Raw genomic sequence first — 17269 nt, 5'->3', positions numbered from 1 at the left:
GACAAAATAAACAAGTTCAAGTATTCTGTCTAAGACCTGTGTTTATTTAAGCTGGTATTACTTAGTAATGACTAAACATTGTGTGGAAAAATGAAAGTGATAGTCTTAATTAAACATTGGTGACAGAATATAAATTCTTAAAATGCAAAGGTGATAAATAATGCAAAACCTTTCATCTCTGCACATCTTTTTAAAACGTGTTACAATGTGCAAAGCCATTTTTAGAAGGGTGAACTAGAAGTCGATGTCAAAAGCTATAATAAAAAATAAAATTCACATTGTTTCACATCATTGCTGTAACTAATTCAGGGTAGTTTTTCAACCACTATGCTACAGAATGTAACACTGCTATATGCCATATGAACCATCTACAGCTCTGAGAATCGCAGGGAGTGCTCTCCTACTGGTGCCCAGAGTCAGGACCAAACATGGTGAAACTGCGTTTCAGTTTTATGCTCCTAAAAGCTACTGAAAATATTTGATCGACAATATTTGAGTGATTTTGATTTTAATAAATTAGGATTGTTTTTATGATGATTGTCCATACATCCATTTTCGACCACTTGTCCCTTTTGTGGTCGCTGGAGCCTATCTCAGCTGCATTCGGACGGAAGGCGGGGTACTCCCTGGACAAGTCGCCACCTCATCGCAGGGCCAACACAGATAGACAGACAACATTCACACTCACATTCACACACTAGGGACAATTTAGTGTTGCCAATCAACCTATCCCCAGGTGCATGTCTTTGGAGGTGGGAGGAAGCCGGAGTACCCGGAGGGAACCCACGCAGTCACGGGGAGAACATGCAAACTCCACACAGAAAGATCCCGAGCCTGGGATTGAATCCAGGACTACTCAGGACCTTCGTATTGTGAGGCAGATGCACCAACCCCTGTTCCACCGTACTGCCTATGATGATTGTATTTTCTGATATTGAGTTGAATTATGGTTTTATAGTTTTATTTATGCCATCCTTCTTTTAATTTTCTTTCAAACATTTTGAATTGCCTTGTGTACGAATTGTGCTCTATAAATAAAATTGCCTTCCCTTGCCTCGCCTCTATCAGCGCACAGCACCCACTGTGGGAAACATTGATCCCAGAGACTCACTGAAACCGATATTTTAGTTTGAATTCAGATTAAATTATTTATTTAAAGAAGCAGAAATATAATCAATTCCATTTTATTGAAATAAATTACTTGCCCACAGTCTAATACCTTGATTCATTTTCAACTGCATCTGAGTTATTTTACACTTTCTACTAGGGTTGTACGGTATACCGATACTAGTAAAGTAACGCGATACTGTTGAGTCAAAATTGTTACTATGCCGCCTCTAAAAAGAACAATAAGTTCACTTTTTTTTTAAGGGCATGACAACGTGCCATCGTCATGTCCTGATATTACTGGTTACTGTTTTTTACAAGCAGAGGAATATGTTCGGCAACGCACAATCTCGGAGTACTTACAGGCAGACAGTGTGTAGACAGAAAAGGGAGAGTAAACGCATGTTTGGCTTGAAAACTAACGATAAAGGTGAAGTTATAACACTGAAACGCCCTCAGCAAAAGGTGCTTTGAGACATGGCTAGTTAGCTAGCAGCTACCTCCTTCCGCAGTTGGCAGTGTTTTAGCTACTTCTAAATCACTATTGTTAGCCTCCGTGGTGACAAATAAAGTATGTATCTTACAAGTATCATCCCTGCAGGATGACGAATAGCTAAACATTCTTCACTACACACCATAGGAGGACACAATAGCTCACCACCTTCACTGCTAGCAAGCCGGCGCTTCACAATGTAAACAAACACAGGATCTACACATGTCATCTACTCCAATGTTACCAAGTATAAGAGTGTTTCTAGTCGATACTACAATGATTACAATGATATTTTTTTTAAATCACAAAATATTTTATAATATTTTTTTATTAGTATGTTTTTAACTCAGAAAATATGTCCCTGGGCACATAAGGACTTTAAATCTGACCAATGTATGATCCTGTAACTACTTGATTTCAGATTGATACCTACATTTTTAGTATCATCCAACACTTGTCAAGGCGTGGACTGTGGTGAGGATTGTTTTCCCGAGGTGCAAAGCGATTGGACCGGACATATTTTAATTATACTATAAACAGGAACAAACAAAAGGCGCTCTCAGCGGAGGTTCAAATCTTGACTATGAAAACAAAAACTTGCACTAAGGCAAAACTATGGACATAAAACAAAAACTTGCACCATGGCACGAATAACGAAAAACTTACTTGGAACGAGAAAGGAGAATTTTTCTTTGGCATGGATACATGGGTGTGGAGGATAAGTTGAAGGTGATGTCGCCAGGCTGACTACCTGGCAACTGTGGCTTAAATAATACTGTGGTGATCGAAAACAGGTGCATGAGTTCAAACGTGGAACAGGTGAAACTAATGGGTAACCATGGAAACAAGGCAAGAGAGTGAAAAAGCAGGAACTAAAAAGAGTCCAAAAAACAAACAGAACAAAACTTAAACAAAACATGATCCCAGGCGTGACAAAACTAATGTAAAGCATCCAAACAACTGACAAATAAGTGATTATTACATTTTAACACAAATGTAGGTGGTACATGTTAAAACAGAAAATAACTATTAACAGTAAATGAACAAGTAGATTAACAATCAATTTTGTACCCATTGTCCTTCATAATTTTGACAAAATAATAGGATGATAAATGACACAATATGTTACTGCATACGTCAGCACCCAAATTAGGAGCTTTTGTTAGCTTACTTACTAATAAAAGACAAGTTGTCTTGTTGCGGGGGGTGCTGGCGCCTATCTCAGCTACAATCGGGCGGAAGGTGGGGTACACCCTGGACAAGTCGCCACCTCATCGCAGGGCAGCGCCCCATGACCCCAAAAAAGGGAATAAGCGGTAGAAAAATGGATGGATGGAAGTTGTCTTGTTTGTTAACTATTTTACTTAAAGACAACTTTTTTCTTGGATTACAATAAAAGACATATGACTAATTTACCGTATTTTTTTGTTGAATTAAAGCCAATAATGCAATTTTTTGTGGTATCCTTTATTTATAAAAGTATCAAAAAATTTCAAAATACATTTTGGTTCTGGGACTAAAATATTGGTATCAGGACAGCCTTACTTTCTACTCATTCTCCAAAATTGTTGCAAAGCATTATAAGAAACTTGGTCAAAATTAAGTTTCAATGTAAATTTCATGAAATGGCCCTAACGCCGCACGGTAGAACTGAGGTTAGTGCATGTGACTCACAATACGAAGGTCCTGAGTAGTCCTGAGTTCAATGCCGGGCACGGGATCTTTCTGTGTGGAGTTTGCATGTTCTCCTCGTGACTGCTTCGGTTCCCTCCGGGTACTCCGGCTTCCTCCCACTTCCAAAGACATGCACCTGGGGATAGGTTGATTGGCAACACTAAATTGGCCCTAGTGTGTGAATGTGAGTGTGAATGTTGTCTGTCTATCTGTGTTGGCTCTGTGATGAGGTGGCGAATTGTCCTGGGTGTACGCCGCCTTCCGCCCAAATGCAGTTGAGATAGGCTCCAGCACCCCCCGCCACCCCAAAAAGGGACGAGCGGTAGAAAATGGATGGATGGATGGATGGCCCTAATGTAAGTCTCACAATGATTTATTGACAAGCTCCTTCAGCCCAGTACCTGTCCACATGAAATATGTGTGCCGCTGTATATAAATAGTCAATGCGCTGTAAACTTATTATCCTCCAGGAAGCTGGTATGTGTTCGGATCTGTTTAGCTTGACCAGATGTCAAGGTTTACCGAGACCCATCCACATTTTGAGACTTGGACCAAATCTGGATCCAAGATGGTCACTTCAGTGTGTTTGAGTTTGCATTCAGTTTTCAGCCAGAGTAATAATGCTTGATGTATCAAATGCATAAAAATTGGTGTAAAATATAACATGTACATAGTGTCATGATCTCACATGACAGTTATTATTATGACATTATTAGTTGTTTTGATTGTTTCCTGTTCCAGCACTTTTATATTTTCTTTGTACCTGTGTTTTGCCTAATAAAACAGCTTTATACCTGCACTTTGCCTGTAGTCTCTGCCTTCTAGGGTCCAACCAAACAACAACAATATGCAAATGTACCAAGAATGATCCAGCCAAGTACGGACCCTGCAGTGATTCGGGGGTTGTTTGGTAGTAACAACTGGCTGCCTGGGAAAAGACTTGTGACGAGAAGTGTGCCGTTAACTGCATTGGGTTTTGTCTTTTGTGCACTTCCGTGATGCACTAGTATTTTTTATATTTTTTTGCAGTACCTGTTTCTCTTATATACATTAGATAAATAAATATACTATATGCCTTATGTGTGTATATTCAAACATGGTGCACTCCTGTCGCTCACACCAATGCTGCCTTGTTTTTGGCAACCTTCTAATCAAATTGGAATAATACGATACTGAGACTGATCTGGTGGATTTAAAGATTCATTTTTTATAAATGTCAACCTGTTGGTAGGTTGGTATGAAATTGTAAATGGATATGTGGTGGGTAGATTTTGAAAGGAATTGTATTGTACTGTATTTTGGGTATTATATGATTATGTATATTTTAACTGTGGGTCCCTGTCCACAAGCTATGCACTTCTAGGGATTACCTTTTTGCAGAACGGACTCTGATAATAACAAAAGAAAAAACAATGCAATACAAAATTATGTCTGTCTGTAAATAAATAAATACATATAAATAAATAAAATATATTTTTGGAACTCGTCTGCCGTCTCTGCATCTTGGGATCATGTCGCAAGCAATGCTTCCAACACGTTGCCCCAAGAATACATTAATTATATAAAATAAGTATTGAAAAATTCATATGCAAAAACAAAGGCTGTCAGACAGCCAATATAGATACAGAGAAAATATCTCAATACAGATATCAACAATTAAAATAACCGCCGCAATACTTTGTAAACAGTGTGCAGCCACTGTATTCATGGATCTAAAAATAAAGCAATCGATACAATCAATCGCAATATCCTAATCAAAAGAAAATAACAATACAGCATTAGGGGTGTGGTTCTAAACTAGGTGAAACGCTTTATAAGAAACGGGAAGCAATATATGAGGCAAGGAGTTCGCACATTGATTAGCAATATCTTGTGATGTACCCCAGGGTTCTGTTCAAGGACCAAAATTATTCAACCTATACATCTGTAAAATGACAAACGACCTAAAAGTAGAATTAACTGCCGATGACACTACTTGATTCTGCTCAGGGGGAAACACACCTGAAGTAATTAAAACTATTGCAGTATAACTTAACTAATTATTGAAATAATTTGATATAACTGATTAAAATGAAGGTAAACAAAAATAACATTACTGACAAATTCTTATGGTGTGCTTACAATTGAAAAGGTATATGTCAAAACGTGGACTTTGGTGCAGTTTTCGGCGTGGATAGTTTTCCCGAGATGCAAACGAAGGTGATGGAACATGGCGTGAAGGTAAATACATGTTTTAATTATACTATAAAAGTGCAAACAAAAGCCGCTCACAGCGGAGGCAAAAAACTTGACTAAGGAAACTAAACTAACACTAAGGCAGAACTATGGACATAAAACAAAAACACTTACTGTGACGAGAGCAGAGCAGCATGAACTGTGAAAATTGCATGAAGCAGTAAACATGGGATGAACAAGAGTGAACCGAGCATGAAACAATCAATGACGCCAGGCCGACCAACTGAAAAACAAGGCTTAAATAGATATGTCATGATTGATAACCTCCTCTCTGAGCTGCAACCTTATCGTGGTAGAGGAGTTTGCGTGTCCCAATGATCCTAGGAGCTATGTTGTCCGGGGGCATAAAGCCCCCTGGTAGGGTCTCCCAAGGCAAACAGGTTCTAGGTGAGGGATCAGACAAAGAGCAGCTCGAAGACCTTTATGAAGATGAAAAACCATGGACCCAGATTTCCCTCGCCCGGACGCGGGTCACCGGGGCCCCCCTCTGGAGCCAGGCCCGGAGGTGGGGCACGATGGCGAGCGCCTGGTGGCCGGGCCTGTTCCCATGGGCACAGCCCGAAGAGGCAACGTGGGTCACCCCTCCAATGGGCTCACCACCCATAGCAGGGGCCATAGAGGTCGGGTGCATTGTGAGCTGGGCGACAGCCGAAGGCAGGGCACTTGGCGGTCCGATCCTCGGCTACAGAAGCTAGCTCTTGGGACGTGGAACGTCACGTCACTGGGGGGGAAGGAGCCTGAGCTAGTGCGCGAAGTCGAGAAATTCCGGCTGGATATAGTCGGACTCACTTCGACGCACAGCAAGGGCTCTGGAACCACTTCTCTCGAGAGGGATTGGACCCTCTTCCACTCTGGCGTTGCCGGCAGTGAGAGGCGACGGGCTGGGGTGGCAATTCTTGTTACCCCCCGGCTCAAAGCCTGTACGTTGGAGTTCAACCCGGTGGACGAAAGGGTAGCCTCCCTCCGCCTTCGGGTGGGGGGACGGGTCCTGACTGTTGTTTGTGCTTATGCACCAAACAGCAGTTCAGAGTACCCACCCTTTTTGGGAACACTCGAGGGAGTACTGGAAAGTGCTCCCCCGGGTGATTCCCTTGTCCTACTGGGAGACTTCAACGCTCACATTGGCAACGACAGTGAAACCTGGAGAGGCGTGATTGGGAAGAATGGCCGCCCGGATCTGAACCCGAGTGGTGTTTTGTTATTGGACTTTTGTGCTCGTCACAGTTTGTCGATAACAAACACCATGTTCAAACATAAGGGTGTCCATATGTGCACTTGGCACCAGGACACCCTAGGCCGCAGTTCCATGATCGACTTTGTAGTTGTGTCATCGGATTTGCGGCCTCATGTTTTGGACACTCGGGTGAAGAGAGGGGCGGAGCTTTCTACCGATCACCACCTGGTGGTGAGTTGGCTGCGATGGTGGGGGAGGATGCCGGACAGACCTGGGAGGCCCAAACGCATTGTGAGGGTCTGCTGGGAACGTCTGGCAGAGTCTCCTGTCAGACAAAGTTTCAATTCCCACCTCCGGAAGAACTTTGAACATGTCACGAGGGAGGTGCTGGACATTGAGTCCGAGTGGACCATGTTCCGCACCTCTATTGTCGAGGCGGCAGATCGGAGCTGTGGCCGCAAGGTAGTTGGTGCCTGTCGGGGCGGCAATCCTAAAACCCCTTGGTGGACACCAGCGGTGAGGGATGCCGTCAAGCTGAAGAAGGAGTCCTATTGGGTCCTTTTGGCTCATAGGACTCCGGAGGCAGTGGACAGGTACCGACAGGCCAAGCGGTGTGCAGCTTCAGCGGTCGCGGAGGCAAAAACTCGGACATGGGAAGAGTTCGGGGAAGCCATGGAAAACGACTTCCGGACGGCTTCGAAGCGATTCTGGACCACCATACGGCGCCTCAGGAAGGGGAAGCAGTGCACTATCAACACCGTGTATGGTGCGGATGGTGTTCTGCTGACCTCGACTGCGGATGTTGTGGATAGGTGGAAAGAATACTTCGAAGACCTCCTCAATCCCACCAACACGTCTTCCTATGAGGAAGCAGTGCCTGGGGAATCTGTGGTGGACTCTCCTATTTCTGGGGCTGAGGTCGCTGAGGTAGTTAAAAAGCTCCTCGGTGGCAAGGCCCCAGGGGTGGACGAGATCCGCCCGGAGTTCCTTAAGGCTCTGGATGCTGTGGGGCTGTCTTGGTTGACAAGACTTTGCAGCATCGCGTGGACATCGGGGGCGGTACCTCTGGATTGGCAGACCGGGGTGGTGGTTCCTCTCTTTAAGAAGGGGGACCGGAGGGTGTGTTCCAACTATCGTGGGATCACACTCCTCAGCCTTCCCGGTAAGGTTTATTCAGGTGTACTGGAGAGGAGGCTACGTCGGATAGTCGAACCTCGGATTCAGGAGGAACAGTGTGGTTTTCGTCCTGGTCGTGGAACTGTGGACCAGCTCTATACTCTCGGCAGGGTTCTTGAGGGTGCATGGGAGTTTGCCCAACCAGTCTACATGTGCTTTGTGGACTTGGAGAAGGCATTCGACCGTGTCCCTCGGGAAGTCCTGTGGGGAGTGCTCAGAGAGTATGGGGTATCGGACTGTCTTATTGTGGCGGTCCGTTCCCTGTACGATCAGTGCCAGAGCTTGGTTCGCATTGCCGGCAGTAAGTCGAACACATTTCCAGTGAGGGTTGGACTCCGCCAAGGCTGTCCTTTGTCACCGATTCTGTTCATAACTTTTATGGACAGAATTTCTAGGCGCAGTCAAGGCGTTGAGGGGTTCCGGTTTGGTAACCGCAGGATTAGGTCTCTGCTTTTTGCAGATGATGTGGTCCTGATGGCTTCATCTGACCGGGATCTTCAGCTCTCGCTGGATCGGTTCGCAGCCGAGTGTGAAGCGACCGGAATGAGAATCAGCACCTCCAAGTCCGAGTCCATGGTTCTCGCCCGGAAAAGGGTGGAGTGCCATCTCCGGGTTGGGGAGGAGACCCTGCCCCAAGTGGAGGAGTTCAAGTACCTAGGAGTCTTGTTCACGAGTGAGGGAAGAGTGGATCGTGAGATCGACAGGCGGATCGGTGCGGCGTCTTCAGTAATGCGGACGTTGTACCGATCCGTTGTGGTGAAGAACGAGCTGAGCCGGAAGGCAAAGCTCTCAATTTACCGGTCGATCCACGTTCCCATCCTCACCTATGGTCATGAGCTTTGGGTCATGACCGAAAGGGTAAGATCACGGGTACAAGCGGCCGAAATGAGTTTCCTCCGCCGTGTGGCGGGGCTCTCCCTTAGAGATAGGGTGAGAAGCTCTGCCATCCGGGAGGAACTCAAAGTAAAGCCGCTGCTCCTCCACATCGAGGGGAGCCAGATGAGGTGGTTCGGGCATCTGGTCAGGATGCCACCCGAACGCCTCCCTAGGGAAGTGTTTAGGGCACGTCCAACCGGTAGGAGGCCACCGGGAAGACCCAGGACACGTTGGGAAGACTATGTCTCCCGGCTGGCCTGGGAACGCCTCGGGATCCCCCGGGAAGAGCTAGACGAAGTGGCTGGGGAGAGGGAAGTCTGGGTTTCCCTGCTTAGGCTGTTGCCCCCGCGACCCGACCTCGGATAAGCGGAAGATGATGGATGGATGGATGGATGGATGATTGATAACAGGTGCGTGAGTCTCATGAGGACAGGTGAAAACTAATGGGTCGCCATGGTGACAAAACAAGGGAGTGAAAAAAACAGGAACTAATGGAGTATTGAAGAAACAGAACCTAACTAAACAAAACATGATCACAAGTAGGGTTGGGTATCGAGTATCGATTGGAACCGGGACTAACTTTCCGATTCTCCCGGTATCGTTCAATAGTTTAAATTCCGATTCCTAGTTTCGATACCCAGTCCGCCGACCGGAAAAAAAAAATGTCCGCCGACCCGGAAGAAGAGGCTGTTGAACACCAACGAAGAAGTGCCCACCGCCGGAAGTGTTAGCATAGCCGAGCCCATGTAGCCGAGCCTATGTAGCCGAGCGAGTCAGCCAAGCATGGATAGCGGTTGTCGGCGGTCGAAAGTGTGGCTTTATTTTACCCAAAAAAAAATATATCGGCCAATGCAACATGTGCGACAGGACTGTTTCGTGCTTAGGAGGGTGCACGTCGAACATGATGACGGACCTCTGAGTTCATGGAGTACAAATAAATGCGTGTCCCGTTTTCGACGCGCTGCGTCGACCGTCCTCCTCTGCCTCTTCCTCTGGCTCCGACGCCCAGCCTGGCACCTCGGTGACTGCACTGCAGTCCGAATCCGGTAAGTAAAACAATATATATGCAATAAATATTGTGTTTTGCGCCAACGTTGAGGCAGCTAACAAATTACCCCACGTATTTTTTCATAGACAATTTACAACCTGCTAGCCAGGTTCCGCGATGTGCTCAGCGTACTCCTCCGTTCACCGTAGCGGGAATGGGGAAGATGTCGGTGCCACAGACGGAAGAGTTTTTTTTGACCCTGCCTTTTTATTTTATTTTATTTTTCATTTTTAAAGAAAGAATCGGAATTGAGAATCGTTAGGAATCGGAATCGTAACAAAGAATCAGAATCGGAATCGTTCAAATTCAAACGATACCCAACCCTAATCACAAGACGTGACAGCATATTGGTTGAAGTTTTGAACATGTTTCCTGTAAGTGGTAAGCATTTGATTCCAATGTCAAACTCAAACCACAATACTGAAACACATCTTAATTGCAAAAAGGGACACATAAATTGGGTAATCATTGCTTGAAAGAAAAAGGATGACCGACTATTTTATACATTATAATTATCTTAGAAAAGGAAAAACAACCCTTTCAATTGAGAATTTGACTTCACAAAGGAGAGTCGTACCGATGTTGCTCATCATTGTATTCACAAACACACAATATTGTCTATTATTAATGACAGAGCAAGCTGACATCCCATTAAGCTAACTCCATTTTTACTGCTATCTAGTGCCACTTCCGTTTGCCCTCTCGTTTTCAGGCAGCAAAATTACAACCATTTTATCGCAGCGAGAAACGACAGACGTCGCTGTCGATGTAAAATAAGATGAGCATTAGCATGTTAATGTCTTGATGATACATTTGACAATTAGCAAAGGTCTAACTATAGAATGCTCTAATGAACACTTCCTATCCCCTCCCGGCTTGGTGGAAGCAGCGACCCACCACAAGACCTGCCAAGAGAGGCAGAGTGCAATAAACATCAGCCTACACAAGACGGAGAAACAAAGCACCGTTCTCCATTGACTATTTATAGCATGAAGAATACCTCAGAGTCATTCATGTCGGTAAACAAAAAAATACAGACACACAGTACCTGCAAGCTGAAGTCTGGTGCAGTCATTACAAACAGAAAAACAAAACTTCACATGCCTTGAAGTACACAAAAAAATGCGTCAGTATACTGTATGGCAGTTCTAGAATATGAGTCTGTTTTTAAACACCCTGAAGAGTTATTAACTTCTAAGAGGTATAATGTTTGGGAACTAAATTTTTAAAGATGAAAACGTAATATACAAAGTCCTGCACGGCCAATTAAACTTAAAGACATTGGGAATGATTTACTAAGAGCCGAATATCACGCGCTAAGCAGCGTGTGCAAACTATAAAATAGTTTATCACACGCAACACGCCCACTCATTGTGCACGCTAACACTGCGTGTGTAATTGAAAAGTAATGCAGAACGCCTTGTATAAATGAGGATTTTGCGTGCATACGGGGCTTGTAGCTGCGGCCCGGTCAACGCTTGAAAATTTGCCTCACCGACCGGAGGGGGGGACTGTATCCCTGCAGACTGTATTGATCTATATTGATATATAATGTATATGTTGTGTTTTTTATTTTAATTTAATAATAAAAAAAACAACAACAAAAAAACATTTTTTATTTTTTTATTTCTTTTGCGGCCCGGTACCGGTCCGCGGCCCAGTGGTTGGGGGCAACTGCCCTAGGTCATCCAGCAGCTAACGAGGTATACAATTATATGGCTGAATAAACTGTGTCCAATGCTTTTTATTTCTGGCAGTCCAAATATGTTGAGAGAATATTATCTTTCTTAATGACCTGCGATCACCTCATTTCTATCAAACATTAGCGCGTAATTGTGCCAGTTTTCACGTAGATTTCAAACATGCTACGTATAGAGGCAAAACAGCGTCTACAGAAGAGTTCCAGTCTTCAAAAGTGTCAGGTTCAAACACCAAACTATCTCCTAAACGAGGCAAGAAGCAAGGAATCAAGCAGAGATAGAGGTGAATTTTGCTCATGGGGAGAAACGTTTGGGGCTGCACACTAGGTTACAGTCTCCCACCACGCTCTGAGGGAAAGTCCCACATGCTCCTCTATTTATTCGGGAGTTCCAAAGTTGACATTACTGAGGTTGCCTCTAAAGGGAGTGGTCACACATATTATGGAAGCAGCCCCAGTATCATAATACATGATTACTCAGAATCCAAATGTGCTTGAGCTCCAGATTTCGCCCTGGCTCTGCTTTGTCTGTGTGTTGTCGTCTTATCTTCGTTGAGGTATTTAAAGTCCGTAGCAGGCTGGAAGACAGAAACTGCTGCTGCGAGACAACTTGCAGTGGAAGATAAAAAGTTGTGTGCCTTTACACAGACAGAACAGTACAACTTGACCACAAAATAGAATAACTATAGCAACAGCCTTTAAGCATAAGAGTTGTGTGATCACTTAAACATAATTATTCTAACAATAAGTTACATTAAAAGCATTAAATTATTATATTTGTACACAGTAAATTCTATAGTGTAAAATCAACACTTAAAGAGTTAAATTTAACACTACTCAAACGTCTATTTGGTCCTAACCTGAGCTGGTGTTGAATGTACTCTTTCCATAGTGTTAAATTTATAGAGTTAAATGAACACTAAATAGAGTCAAAATTGTAACACTGTGGAGTGTTGTTCAACTTATTACTCTTGAGTAGTGTTGATAAATTACTCTTTTTTGGTGATAATTGTACACCAAGTTAAATGTATTTGCTCATTAACACTGCTTTGGTGTTGAAATAAAACTCTGATAAGGTTTGATAATACATTAACATGATGATTATTCACTCCCTTGCAGTGAAGAAAAAAATATTTAGTAAACAGTAAAAATGCGCTAACATTGCAGTTTTTTAAAAAAAACTCACACTATTTCTGAAAAAAAAAAATGGTGCTCATTCTACTTGATTTACTCTTGTGCAGTGTCAAATTAAGTCTCACCAACTTTGTCTTGTAAATGGCAAGTGAGTGCAAAACACACTACTACAATATCATACATTTAGTAACCTTTATTTTTTTGTCAGGCAGGACAATCAACATTAGGGACAGAATACAGAAAGGGTGACCTTAGGTCTGCATGAAATGGCAATATGGGACAACATACAATGTGGTATACAATGTTCCATACGCCATGTGAACATCAAATGGTTTGGAGTAAGGCATGAAAGTGTGCATGATGTGGAGCATGGTGTGGTTTGATGTCGCAAACACCAAGTGTGCTTTAAACAGTTCATCAAAAGCACCAAGAGAGGAGTGTGACCTGCAAGGTACGGCATTCTTGTCGAGAATTATGAAGAACTCGTGGATTGTATTCTTCCTCACTCCAACAGCCAGGAGATAGGATTGAGTGCTGGTAGTTATGGTGTCAAGATGTTCTTGGATGCTTGTTCCAGTCTATGGAGAGAAGAATAAACAAATCGACATGGTTGTGGTTTTATAATAGAAATGATTACATAAACTATTGTAAACTAAATATGCTTCATTAGAGAACTATACAAACCTTCTTGAAGACCACAAGATGCTTCCCAGCCCGTAATGCAGAAACTATTCCTGGCCTCTTCCGACCGAGAACAGTCAGTGGGATCAAGTGTAAGAGCAGCAAAATCCATGAGAGGTCACTGTCCCAACCTGAAACAGAACAAGTTTGATAGCCTACTTCAAATGTGGACCAACAATTTCATTTAATACACTGCAAGGTCAGTGGCATTTTCATTACTATATATATATATATATATAAATAAATAAAATATGGCACTTTAAAAACACCTGAAGAAGCTCTTTTTTCCCAAAAAAATCTTCTTGTTGAGGCCAAAAACTTTGGAATTTTCTTCTAATTATGCTTGTAAGTCCGCATTTTGAACATGCTTCCTCATTTAAATGAATGTATCCTTACAAACTTCTTACTAAAGTCAACGTTCACTTCAGCCCCATCTTCAGGAGGGTCAGCTGTCATCAGGAGTTCCTCAAGCTCAACAATGGAGGGAAGCTTTCTGCATTGTTGGATGATATTCTTTTTGAATGTGGTTGGCCACTTCTCCAGAAACTTGTCCGATTAATCCTCTCCAAACATTAGAACAAAATCCTGTACAACCTGTAGTTGGAAGTTAGGTACCAATTTTAAAATCACACAGTAAACGACAGTTAAAATGTGCAATAGTTGTACAACATTAATACAGAAAATGTTGATAATTACCAAGCCATTGATGTCTTTAAAGCGAGGAAAATAAGATAGAATGTTGCTTGACTGCTGTTGGTCCAAGACCATGTTATGCCAATGGGCAAATGTCAGCTTCATCTTTTTGATGACCATGTCCACGTCAGCCGAATGTTTCATCAGTAACATCACTTCCAAGACAAGACAATCTCTGGATGGAATTGGGTAACTCGTCCAACAGTTGGTCCTCCCGACTTGTCTTCATCAGATGGTCCTTCCGCCAAAGCTAAACAATATGAGGACATACGACTCATGACAATCACATACAGTTCAAAACACTGTCAGCTGAATGTGACCCAACTTTTATGAAAAAATGTTTGGCTATTGGCTGAAAAGCATTGCAACAAATGCAACAAAACCAATAAGTGCTCATATGACTATTCTATTCAATACATTTTTCAAGAATAATATAGGATTACCTCCAAATGATGATCGCCTTTCTTTAGCACTGCATCTCTGAATAGTTTTAATTCTCCATAAAAATGTTCCTTTGAGAGAATTGCAAAAATAGGCACTTCTAGTCACAACATACTTTGGGACGACTCAAAATAAAGACAATAACAACAATTAAGAGTGTGTAACCCACATAGCCATTCTTGGAAAATGGGTCTCTGAAGTTGGGGAACAAGTTCACAATTCCTTGTGCATACATTTCCTTCACCTGTCTTGACGGAGATGTACTTACATTCAAGTTTATTCTTCATACACACGTTTTATAAGATGTAGTGAAATGTTTATTATTTACTTTAGATTACTCTGAAACCTAAATAAGAACACATGTGCCAATCAAAACCAACAAACAACTTACCCATTCTTCTCCGTCATCTCAGCTGCCAGTATATTCACCAATTTTCTTCTGCTCTGTTCTGTCAAGGACTTAGGTCGGTTGTATTCATTTATTATATATTCTCCATCCGATTTCTTGGTAAGAATGGATTTCACCAGCTGAAATAAGAATATCAAACCAAAATATAAAACAGTTTAAGAAATCTATATTTAGTACAACACAATGTTAAAATCTGGACAGAACTTAAACATAACCCTCATACGATGCAATTCAAGATCATTGTTTGAACCATTTTAATCCTTGTTCAATAGAAAGCATTAGTGCCTGTATGAAGTCTTACTTGCATAGATTCAGAGTCCAGCCTCTGATGCTTTCTGGTAGGAGTGTCTTCAAGGATGGTTGTGTCTGAGTCCGATGAACAAATGGATGATTGTGACTTTGGAGAGGTTATCAGGGAGACAGATTCTAACCACCATTGCAAAAAGGAGAAAGAAGACATGTTGAACAAATTTGCTCATAAAACCACACCTAATCTAATGGAGAATATCGGTTTACTTTGAAACAAAAGCTACTTAGCTTGATTATAAATAAAGATTTACCTCTTCTCAATATTGGAATAAAAATGTTAATATAGCTTACAAATTTAAAGCGGTAACAAACCTGTTTTGTATTTGATAGTTAGTACCCCAGTGGCAGGATCCTTCACAATTTCCTCAAAAACATCATCATCTATCTCACTCCCTGAACTGTCAACAACTTTGACACCTTCATTTACAGCTGGGACACTGAATTTGGCAAATGTTAGGAAACAGAAAAAAAGCAGAAATTGACAGGTCATTTGAAATATTTTTAAAATGAGTTTCAAATCAGTTATTTTAAAGCGAAACATACAGCCAAAGTTGAAAGGCCCAGTCAAAACAAATCATGTATACACAAATATAAGAAAAATGATCATTAGAAAAACCTAATGACTTGATACTCCTATGTATTATTTCAAAGAGGGTTACCAAAAAAAAGAGCCAACAAATGTGAAATTGCCAGTGGTGTGGACTCGAGTCACATGACTTGGACTCGAGTCTGAGTCGAGTCATGAATTTGATGACTTTAGACTTGACGAAATGTGAAAAGACTTGCGACTCGACTTAGACTTTAACATCTATGACGTTATAACCATAGACATCTTATAAGTAGACGCAGCATCGACCACTACTGGCGCTGACGAGACGAGACGCTTGGCCGCCATCTTGGAGTGGTGATCAACTCCACTCAGTGCAATTCATTTGGCAGGAGCAATGAACTGTCAGCGCATTTTATCTCACTGAATATCACTGATTTTCACGCGCTTTTTTTGTCATACGTGTAACTACGATAAAGGACACATGTTTTTGCGTGTTCATAGTTTGCTTAACAGTAATATAATATTCTTATATGCTATAAGTGACCAGACGTCCAAGATCAAAACTGGGAATAATAATCCCAGAGAAGGGTGAAAAAAACGGTCTGCTATTTTTAAATTGAAGAAACAATATGATTAGGTTATATATACATGTGTATATCCTACATAAACAATGTATGAATATATTAGATATCTATATATCTTACGGACCAATAGACTTTATCTCTGTTGCTGGAACAGCTGAGAGTTTATTCTGTCTTGACACTTTGTATTGATATTTTGTATTACATTCTTGCCCTAAACAATCATGTTTACAGTAAATGTTTTATAGGTATTTTTCACGTATGTTGCTTTGGATAAAAGTGTCTGCCAAATACTTAAACATATATAAAAGCCTGAAAGTCTTTATGTCAGCTAAAGCCACCAATATGTTTCACTGGATTCTGAATAAAACCAAAGTCTGTTTTAGCCAACAATGTTAGTATTTGAATATTGTTACTTGAAGACTTATTCCTGGTTACAATTATACTGTTAAGAGAGTATTGTCTTATGTTTTGCCTAAAATGATGAATGCATCATAATCAGTGGTGGCTGGTGAATTTTGTTTTAAGTGTGGCTGAAAGTTTGTAAACCAAATACCAGTAGAGGGGTCATCCTCCTCCAGAAGATTTATTTGTGATTTTCACATACAAATATTGAAGATCTTTGCTCTTTCACAACTCTGTGATAATATTCTTTTCACAAAATACCACCAATAGTATGTTAATGTTAATTCTTACTTGTGAAAAGTAATCACCTGATTCCTATTTTCAACAGTCCGCTCATTTGAGCAGTCAAACGCTGAACTCCAGCTCGGCATCTTTTGTTTTCTACCTCTCAACTGTCAGTTTAGGCTGCTCGCCAGCTCCTCATCACCACTTGAAGATGGTGGCCAAATTGCTCGCGTCACAGCAGCCAATGCTGGGTCTACTTATAATATGTCTATGGTTATAAGTCATTGCAAACACTACAATCTGTTGCGTCCACTGCAGCTCGCTACCTTATTCATACTTTTTGTCAAGTGATTTTTTTC

General features: G+C 41.9%; 1 long non-coding RNA gene across 1 annotated transcript; it reads right to left on the bottom strand.

The window, feature by feature from the left end:
- Nucleotides 1-14120: 14120 nt before the first annotated feature.
- LOC133548800 (uncharacterized) lies at nucleotides 14121-14695 on the bottom strand. Its single transcript, XR_009805973.1, has 3 exons — nucleotides 14601-14695; nucleotides 14434-14502; nucleotides 14121-14240 (listed from the first exon to the last, which is right to left on the bottom strand). It is a non-coding gene; the product is annotated as an uncharacterized LOC133548800 (long non-coding RNA).
- Between the last annotated feature and the right edge of the window lie 2574 nt (nucleotides 14696-17269).

Source organism: Nerophis ophidion, linkage group LG03 (assembly GCF_033978795.1).
Source record: "Nerophis ophidion isolate RoL-2023_Sa linkage group LG03, RoL_Noph_v1.0, whole genome shotgun sequence".
NCBI lineage: Eukaryota > Metazoa > Chordata > Actinopteri > Syngnathiformes > Syngnathidae > Nerophis > Nerophis ophidion.
Note: the sequence above shows the minus strand (reverse complement) of the source record. Positions and strands in the feature narration are given on the sequence as shown.